At 41.8% G+C, this 8,246-nt stretch overlaps 1 non-coding gene across 1 annotated transcript; it reads right to left on the reverse strand.

Annotated features, from left to right (window-relative positions):
• Positions 1–990: 990 nt before the first annotated feature.
• On the reverse strand, positions 991–1,063 carry TRNAK-CUU (transfer RNA lysine (anticodon CUU)). The gene has a single exon. It is a non-coding gene; the product is annotated as a tRNA-Lys (tRNA).
• Between the last annotated feature and the right edge of the window lie 7,183 nt (positions 1,064–8,246).

Below are 8,246 nucleotides of genomic sequence, written 5' to 3' on the forward strand. Positions count from 1 at the left end.
GAGTGCGCCAGTACAGCCCGACTCCGTGGCCACTCGAGTGTTTGTAGGATTATTCAATATTAAGCTAACTGCTCGACGAAATGTACACAACTTTCGCCAGCTTATTTGTGAATGCTCAACAATTAACCCGCATAACACTGATTATGATGGAAAATTGGTTTAGTTTTAGACACAGTTAGACCTGCCATATTGCACAATTTGAATCTTCAACCTAAAAAGGATGTTTAAATTGGAAATGATTACTACAATTTGCACTTGAGATCTAGACGGAAATATATAACACATCAAATATAAAAAAAAACATTTTTCCCAGTGAATTTTTAAAATGCTTTCTTCTTCAGAAAAATTACCAATAACACTGGCACATACTCTGCTGCAATCTGTGCTTCATTACATATTGATGGCTAACAATATCATTTACGTACCTCTCTGTATTTATATGTATATATACGTTTCTGGGTCTTGTGGCTTGCATCCAAATAACATGTTGCAACTTTCTCAATACTGCACTTGTCCTATCCTAAATACGTTGTTTTTTTTTTTTCTTTCACGTTCTACCCCATCTTACCTTTTTCTTGTCCCGATAGAAGTGTACTTTTTATATCTGCTTTGTTAAAACAACCCGTTCCTTTAAATGCATATTCCTTATCGGTGTATATCTCAACTTGGGGGAGTCAACTTAGTCAAGATTATCTTGCCAGTAATTATGTTATCAGCAACTAATTTAAAGTACTTGGCCAGCGCTGACTCAGCACATTCTAGTTTACTGTACGCGGCCTTTGCACATGACCACCAATCTGAAAAGTTCCTAGGGTCGAGATCAGTAACAGCTGACACGCCGAACTTGACTCCAGTCAATATGCTGCATTGAAACATGTATGTTCAAATGCAAGTATAATCATTGCATGCACTTCCTTGTGCACAGAAGTGCAGCATGAAAGCACAAAAGCCGACTCATTTGACCGTAGAAAAGTAAAAAAAAAAAAGTTGCGCCCAACGTGGGGCTCGAACCCACGACCCTGAGATTAAGAGTCTCATGCTCTACCGACTGAGCTAGCCGGGCGAACGAAAGGCAGCGAAAAAAAAGATAATGACACTGTGCAGGTACAAGAAGAAAACAACATTGGAGTTGGCGAAAGTAGCAGGAGGAGGAGGAAAGATAATCTCAATGTGTGTGAGAGAGAGAGAAAAAATTTGATCTAGCGATTCCCGCCTGGCGCCTTCAGCCAGCTGGAAGGAAAAGCGTTTCTGACCGTACGGCCTCCCACTGATCGTCATCTCTTTCACGATTCTGTACTATTCTAGTACACTGTGACGTACCTTACCGCGTACCGCTGAGCCTCTGGACTGTACAGGTACAGTCCAGAGGCTCAGCGTTGCCCTTAGTGCGGCATGGTACGGCCAGGTGTTCTGTGGTACGGCTATGTGGCCTCTCTCTCCTCATCCGTGAACATTCCACACATTTATAATCACTCTGCTGCGCCGCGTCTCGGGTGTTTCATCTTTGGGGAAACCGCACTCGATCCACGCTCATTCCCCAAGCTGCATGGAAGTGCCGCTCGCTCACTGAAGCGTAGGCATTCTATTTACTTTTGCCAGTGCAACTGCCGTATGTAAACAAACTAAACGCGTTCAGCTCGGGCGAATTCCACGTCGGGTTACGCGCTGTCGCTCCAGATGAATTCTAGCCTCGGCGAGTACCCCCCCCCCCCTCTCTCACTGAATCTGGCGCATATGAACGACTATTTGTATGAGGCACCTTGCCTGTTCTCTGCCCTCCCGCTGTGGCTGATTTCCTAAAGCTGTGCGCTGGGCAGCCGGCTCTGACGTCAGTAATAAAATCGCCACTAAACTAAATTATTGCCCTCTGTCAGCCACGTACTTACTACCATAAAATGGAAGCTGTTGTCTTGGGCAAGGTTTTTTTTAGCGTGGTATAAATGGTTGCCAGACTGGGAGAGTCAGTGTTGCCAGATTGCCGCTAAATTTAACTGCAAAATTTTTTCTGTAGTGGTTTTTCCGTGAGAATTTGGTGCCATCCGCGGTGCATTTCGCGAACGAGCGACGCTGGCCGTTTTAATTAACGGAATGAACCGCGCCTAGCAGAAGTTGAGCACGGTGCTGCTGTGCAATTAAGAGGTTGTTTTAATTAACGGCATGAAGCGCACTTAGCAGAAGTCGAGGCGCGTTCTCTTGCTGTGTGCGCAGCTGTGCGATTAAGATATCGCGTCTCAGTATTAGGGATGACGGGGAAAACTGAATAGAGTCGCAGGAGGTGATGCGCTGCCCCCCTCCCCCCTTATTTCATTTCGTTAGTTAAATTGGCCTCCTAATTGCACGGCAGCGCCACGCTCGACTTCTGCTAGGCTCGGTTCATTCCGTCAATTAAAACAAATTCTGTAATGCGCGGTTCATTTCGTTAATTAAAACGAAATTAAAACGGCCTCTTAATTGCACGGCAGCACCACGCTCGACTTCTGCTAGGCTCGGTTCATTCCGTTAATTAAAACGGCCAGCATCGCTCATGCACTCGCGAAATGCACCGCGGATGGCACCAACCTCTTACGGAGAAACCACAACTACAGAAAAAACATTTCTGCCAAATTTAGCGGCAGTCTGGCAACAACCACCCCAAAGTCTGGCAACTGATTTATGCAACGCCAAAAGGAACCTTCCTTGTCTTGTTCCTTCCACTCGGAGCTCCAAGAATCAGGATTGTTGTGGTTCGCATCAGCTTGTAAATTACTGATCTGCTCAAGAACTTTGCCCTGCGAACCATTCCACCTACACATAGGCCAAAATGATTTCTGTACGTTCTGCCACAACACATACCGTCCACACCAATCCTACATTTAGGATAACCATGGCAGAGCACTGGGAGGCTATGCTGTATAGCGTGTTTCCTGATGACCAACTCTGACCAATCCAGCTGGCCGAAGACACCCCCAATATCCAAGGTCTGGTCGCCGCCCAAGCAGTGTGGGCGCTTCGGTCTCTTGGCCCACGTGTCCTTCAACACCAGCAAGGACAAAAATTGAAATTTTGTTTCTCTCCCTTGGAAAAACAGACAATGGGTCGGTGCCGACTTATTTTTTTAGCCTTTCATCTCCAGAAAGTAATTAGTTCATATGAGCCATATCTTGTCACTCATCGCTTCTCAAAGGTATGATAGCACAAAAATATCGATGTTCAACCTTTCTTTAGCAAGGCTTGCGAGCACATAGTCAGGTACGAACATGCACTTCCTGGTTAGGCAACACTATGAACACCCATGGTAGCACAACAAAAATTAAACCGGAACTCTGTGGCTCTGCTTGAAACACCTATTCTTGTGTGCCAACACCATGGAGGTCAATAGAAAAGGCTGATATGGAAATACTGATGGGGCAACAATTCAGCATACCACCAGACGTAGCATAGCAACGTTGCTCATATAGTTCTATGCACTCTTGCCTCTTGTATTTAATACACAGCCCATCAACTGCTGTTGGCCAACCACATCGTCCAGCCAGATAAGACAGGTGATGATAGCATCCGTTTTTTTTTTTCTTTTTCAGTGTAAAATAAACATACACCTACCAAGTTCATTGCACACCTACAAAAATAGCTGGACACATGCATGCAGTGCTGTGTGTGCGCATGTGTAGTCGCGTTCATGTAGTTTGAACTTGACAGCTCGATTTCAGTCTAAGCTCCCTCTCAAAGTCATCATACTACATACAATTAAGAAAAGACGCATAAATACAACGTACAAGAAGATGGGGTATTTACCAGATCACAATGTTTTCGCACCTCCTAGCACTCCCTTTTAATGCTTTGGTTTTATCAATCGCATGCAGTTGCATTCTCTTCTATATCTTAGACACGTGTCCCAACAATAAGGTAAATACATCAGTTCTTATCGTTCTTTGATTTGTAAACTCGTATCTCAATATAACCAATGTCGATATAATAAAATATTGGTTATAATGAGAGTAAATTAAAAATAGTCTTGCAACAGTTAGATAACCTTTATAACAGACTACATTCTTTCCCAAGTCGTTCCTCTTTTTTTAAAAAGCTTGCAACATTTTCAACGAAACAAGAGAGGAGTGAAAGTAACTGCAATGTGCAACAAATTTTTGTAACTCCGTTCATACTTGACAGATTCTAAAAATTTTTTCAGCGGCCAATTCATGAGGCAATAAGCTCCTTAAGGGGGCAGACTGGTCTTTGGGACCAAAAAGTGAAAAAAAAAATTCATTTTTTAAAATTGACATATTTGGTTTCTGCAAGTATTTTTCTATCTCTCTGCCAATTTTCACACACCAGGAAGTAGTAATTCTTTTGTAATGTCATTTTAACTGTCTGGTTTCTTGGTGCTGTTAACATGCAGAACCTTAAAAAAAAATCGGGAACCGACTTTAAGGGGCCAGACTGCTCTTTGGGACCAAAAAGTGACAAAAAAATCTTTTTTTTAAATTGACATATTTGGAATCTGCAAGTATTCTGCTATCTCTCTGCCCATTTTTACACACCAGGAAGTGGTAATTTTTTTGTAATGTCATTCTAACTGTCCAGATTCTTGGTGCTGTTAGCATGCAGAACCTGCTAAAAAATGAGGAACCAACTTCGAGGCCTCTTTATAATTTGTCGGCACCTGTGTTAGAAGCTCTGCTATGAATTTATGAGCACTTTTATGAGGATTGCAAAACATGCACACCATGATTGTTGTTTTTTGAAGAAGCTGTGTGCTTTCAGTTTTTTCATTTTTCTCAAAAAAGTAAATTTACAGCTGTTCAATTTTGAGGCCTCAATATCTCTGCAGCTAGGGCAGGTACAACAATAATTATTTCTGCAATGGAAACCTGTATGTGTGTAGGATGCAAGTATGGGAGCAGAATTTAGAGAACAAGCCTTTTTAATTAATTACTCATCAAAATTTTAACATAATTCCAACAGCTTTTGAAAATGGATAGTTCATTTTACTGTAAAATAATAAGAAAGGCTTAAAAACAAAAAATTCTTGCATTATTTCAATCTATAGCCATTAGCCTATGTTAGGATATTTTAAACATCACTTTTAATTAAGCACTTTTTTTCTATGGCAGCCTTAAACAATAGGCGGTGAACTTAAGTTATCTCAGGAATAAGATGAGTTACAGAAAAACTAATTAAACATTCGAAATCAGCAGAAAAACCTGCATAATTCTGTGCAGTTTAATCAAGATCACTGAAGAAATAAACAAAAAATGTCTAAGAGCAGTCTGCCCTATCAAGGCTTCTTTATAATTTGCCAGAACTTGTGCCTAAAGCTCTACTACCAATTTATGAGCGCCTTTATGAGGATCGCATAACATGCGCACCATGAATGTTGCTTTTTGAAGAAACTATACGTGTTTAGCTTTTTCCATTTTTCTCAAAAAAGTAAATTTACGACTGTTCAATTTTGAGGGAGAAACTGCTAGCGCACTATGCGGGGCCTTATCTTGTTCTAGACCGTATCAAAGATTTAGTTTACCGCATAGCGCGTCTCCATTCGAACGGCCGACGGTCTGCAAAAACTGAACTTGCCCATGTTGCACGTTTGAAGCACTTTATTCCTCGAGAGACTGTTTGACCCGCCCAGTGGGCTTCGTCTGCACGGAGGGAAATGTTACCACATATGTAATTTAGGTATTTGCACCAGTGTAGCGGGGAACAGGGTGGTGGCAGAAGAAGAGGACGTTTGGTGGCAAGAGCTCACTGGTGCGCGTTCACTGCTGTATACCGGCCAGTCGACCAATACGTCGGCTCTGAATAAACCCCTCTCGTAGACGTAACAATATCTCTGCAGCTAGGGCAGGTACAATAATAATTCTTTTTGCAGCGGAAACCTGTATGTGTGTATAATGCAAGTATGGGATCAGAATTTAGAACACAAGCCTTTCTAATTAATTACTAATCAAAATTGTAACACAATTCCAACTGCTTATGAAAATGGATAGTTCATTTTGCTATAAAATAGCCAACAAAGGCCTAAAAACAAAAAACTCTTGCATACTTTCACACTATAGTCATTAGTCTATGTTGGCATATCCTAAATATCACTTTTAATTAAGCACTTTTTTTTTCTATAGTGGCATTAAAATTGGGGGAGAACTTAAGTTATCTCAGAAACAAGATAAGTTACAAAAAAACTAATTAAATATTTGAAATCAGCAGAAAAAACTGCATAACCCTGTGCAGTTTGATCAAGATCACTGAAGCAATAAACAAAAAATGTCTAAGACCAGTCTGCCCTCTTATATGAATCCATTCTATGGTTACATTAAAAAGTGTTACAGGGCCCCTTTAAGGCAATGGGGTGGACTTTGCGCCCGCGTCCTCCTAGACGACTAGCGGGTGCAAGGCCGCACCCCCTGCACAAAAATTGCAGCAGAAAAGTAGCACACAAATTATGCAGTAAGAACCAATATTCAAGGGCTAGTTATATGTCCTTGCTAACATGAACCATCACAACTGCACATGCACAGCCACGTACTAGCTAGGCTGTGCCTGTCAAAGTACACGAAAACACAGTGGCTGTTGCAATCAGTTTTATAAAAACCAAATGACATTTCCACTTTCCAGAAAACTCTTCACAAAGACGTTTCCTGCAGCATGAAACGTTATTGACAGGTAGTACCCTAGTGGGGGAAATCGGGAAGAAACAAGCACCCATAGTATAAAATCTCCTTGTTCGTGTCAAACCCTAGAAGTACAGCTACTCACAAACTACACCTGCATACTCTCCAGGAGAAGAATAATTAAGAGTTCGGGATGGCATATAAACACTATGTGGACTGCACAACTACTGGGAAGTCCAATGGACTGCAAGTAGAGAACTACACTTTCGAGGCCTTCTTGCAACAGACTACCATGTTGCATGAGGTCAACATTCACAACAATATTAGTGAAAAATGACGGGAACGAAAATCTTAATACATACACCTATTTCATATAACTCCATTTTCAAATGTTGGACAAGAAAGAGACATGCATGAGTTTTGCACAAAAACGCATGGCAGGCGACAAAAATATGCTGGTGAAGACCTGGACGTGCAACTTGGGTTCACTCTGCTAGACATATGTTGCACCTGTGTCTCCAAGCAATGAACGAAAAGTACACTAACTTGCTCTGAACTTGAGTGCTGTTGCTGGCTACGCCTTTAGCCAACTGCTTCTACTGGGAACCATTCTAGCCATTTGTCTAGCTATCTGCTAAAAATTAATGTTACCGAGCTAAAAAACGGCAACTGAAGAGGAATTGCTTCTCGACCACTGGAAACAAAAGAATTACAGCAGCGTATTAAAAAGATGTTCACAATTGAAAGGGGAGCACAAGAACAAATGACAAAAAACATTCCTGCAGGATAAGCTTGCTACCAAGTAGCATCCAAAAGTTTCTAAGCCAATTTTGTTCCAGTACTCAATGCCTTGAACGGACAGCAAAAAACTAAAACACGAGTATCCCCGTATAGCACAGTCAGCCCCACACATTTAAAGAAAACTTCAAACAGCACTTCAATTTCAAGACCATTTTAACACGAAACAAGGGTAAGTATCCAGCAATGCAAATAAGAAATATTCAGCTGTTCTGCATCAGCACTTCTTGCTGCCCCCACTGCAGAGTGAAACAAATGTTATGCAAAAGCAAACCAATCATGTTCCACTGGCAATTGCCGCTGCTGTCTCTATAAGCCTCAAAATCAGTTTTTGCTGTACAAAAACACTTGCACTCACACGCTCAGCAAAAATGAAATCGCACGCAGAACACAGCAGAAGTCACACCTGTCACCCAAAGCTGCAAACGCATTAGTCTCCCCACTCGTAGGGAACACAGCCTGAGCGGACGCAACAAACTATTGGGATTCACTCGATAGTCCAAAGCTACTCACTCAAGACTCCAAAGTTAGCCAACAGCCGAAGTCCGGCTGCACTGACCACAGCAACAAAATGACACACTCACTTGTGAAGTTGCACTGTGCTACTTTGAACTTTTGAATTGAGCCAAGTGGCTCAATTCGTATTCAATGATACCAAGAACTGCAGCTGACGGACAAAGAGTATATGCTCAATGTTATACAGCTACTATTTGCTAAATCTGCAAAATCTGCAATGCTTTCCTTGGAGTACATAACTTTCTAAAATTTCTAGCTTCCCAAGCCAAGTCAACCACAGTGCATCAATAGTACCTCACAAACATGGACTTGACGCAAATACTTGCACATCCTACTCATTACTTC

The sequence above is a fragment of the Rhipicephalus microplus genome, chromosome 2, assembly GCF_043290135.1.
Source record: "Rhipicephalus microplus isolate Deutch F79 chromosome 2, USDA_Rmic, whole genome shotgun sequence".
Lineage (NCBI taxonomy): Eukaryota > Metazoa > Arthropoda > Arachnida > Ixodida > Ixodidae > Rhipicephalus > Rhipicephalus microplus.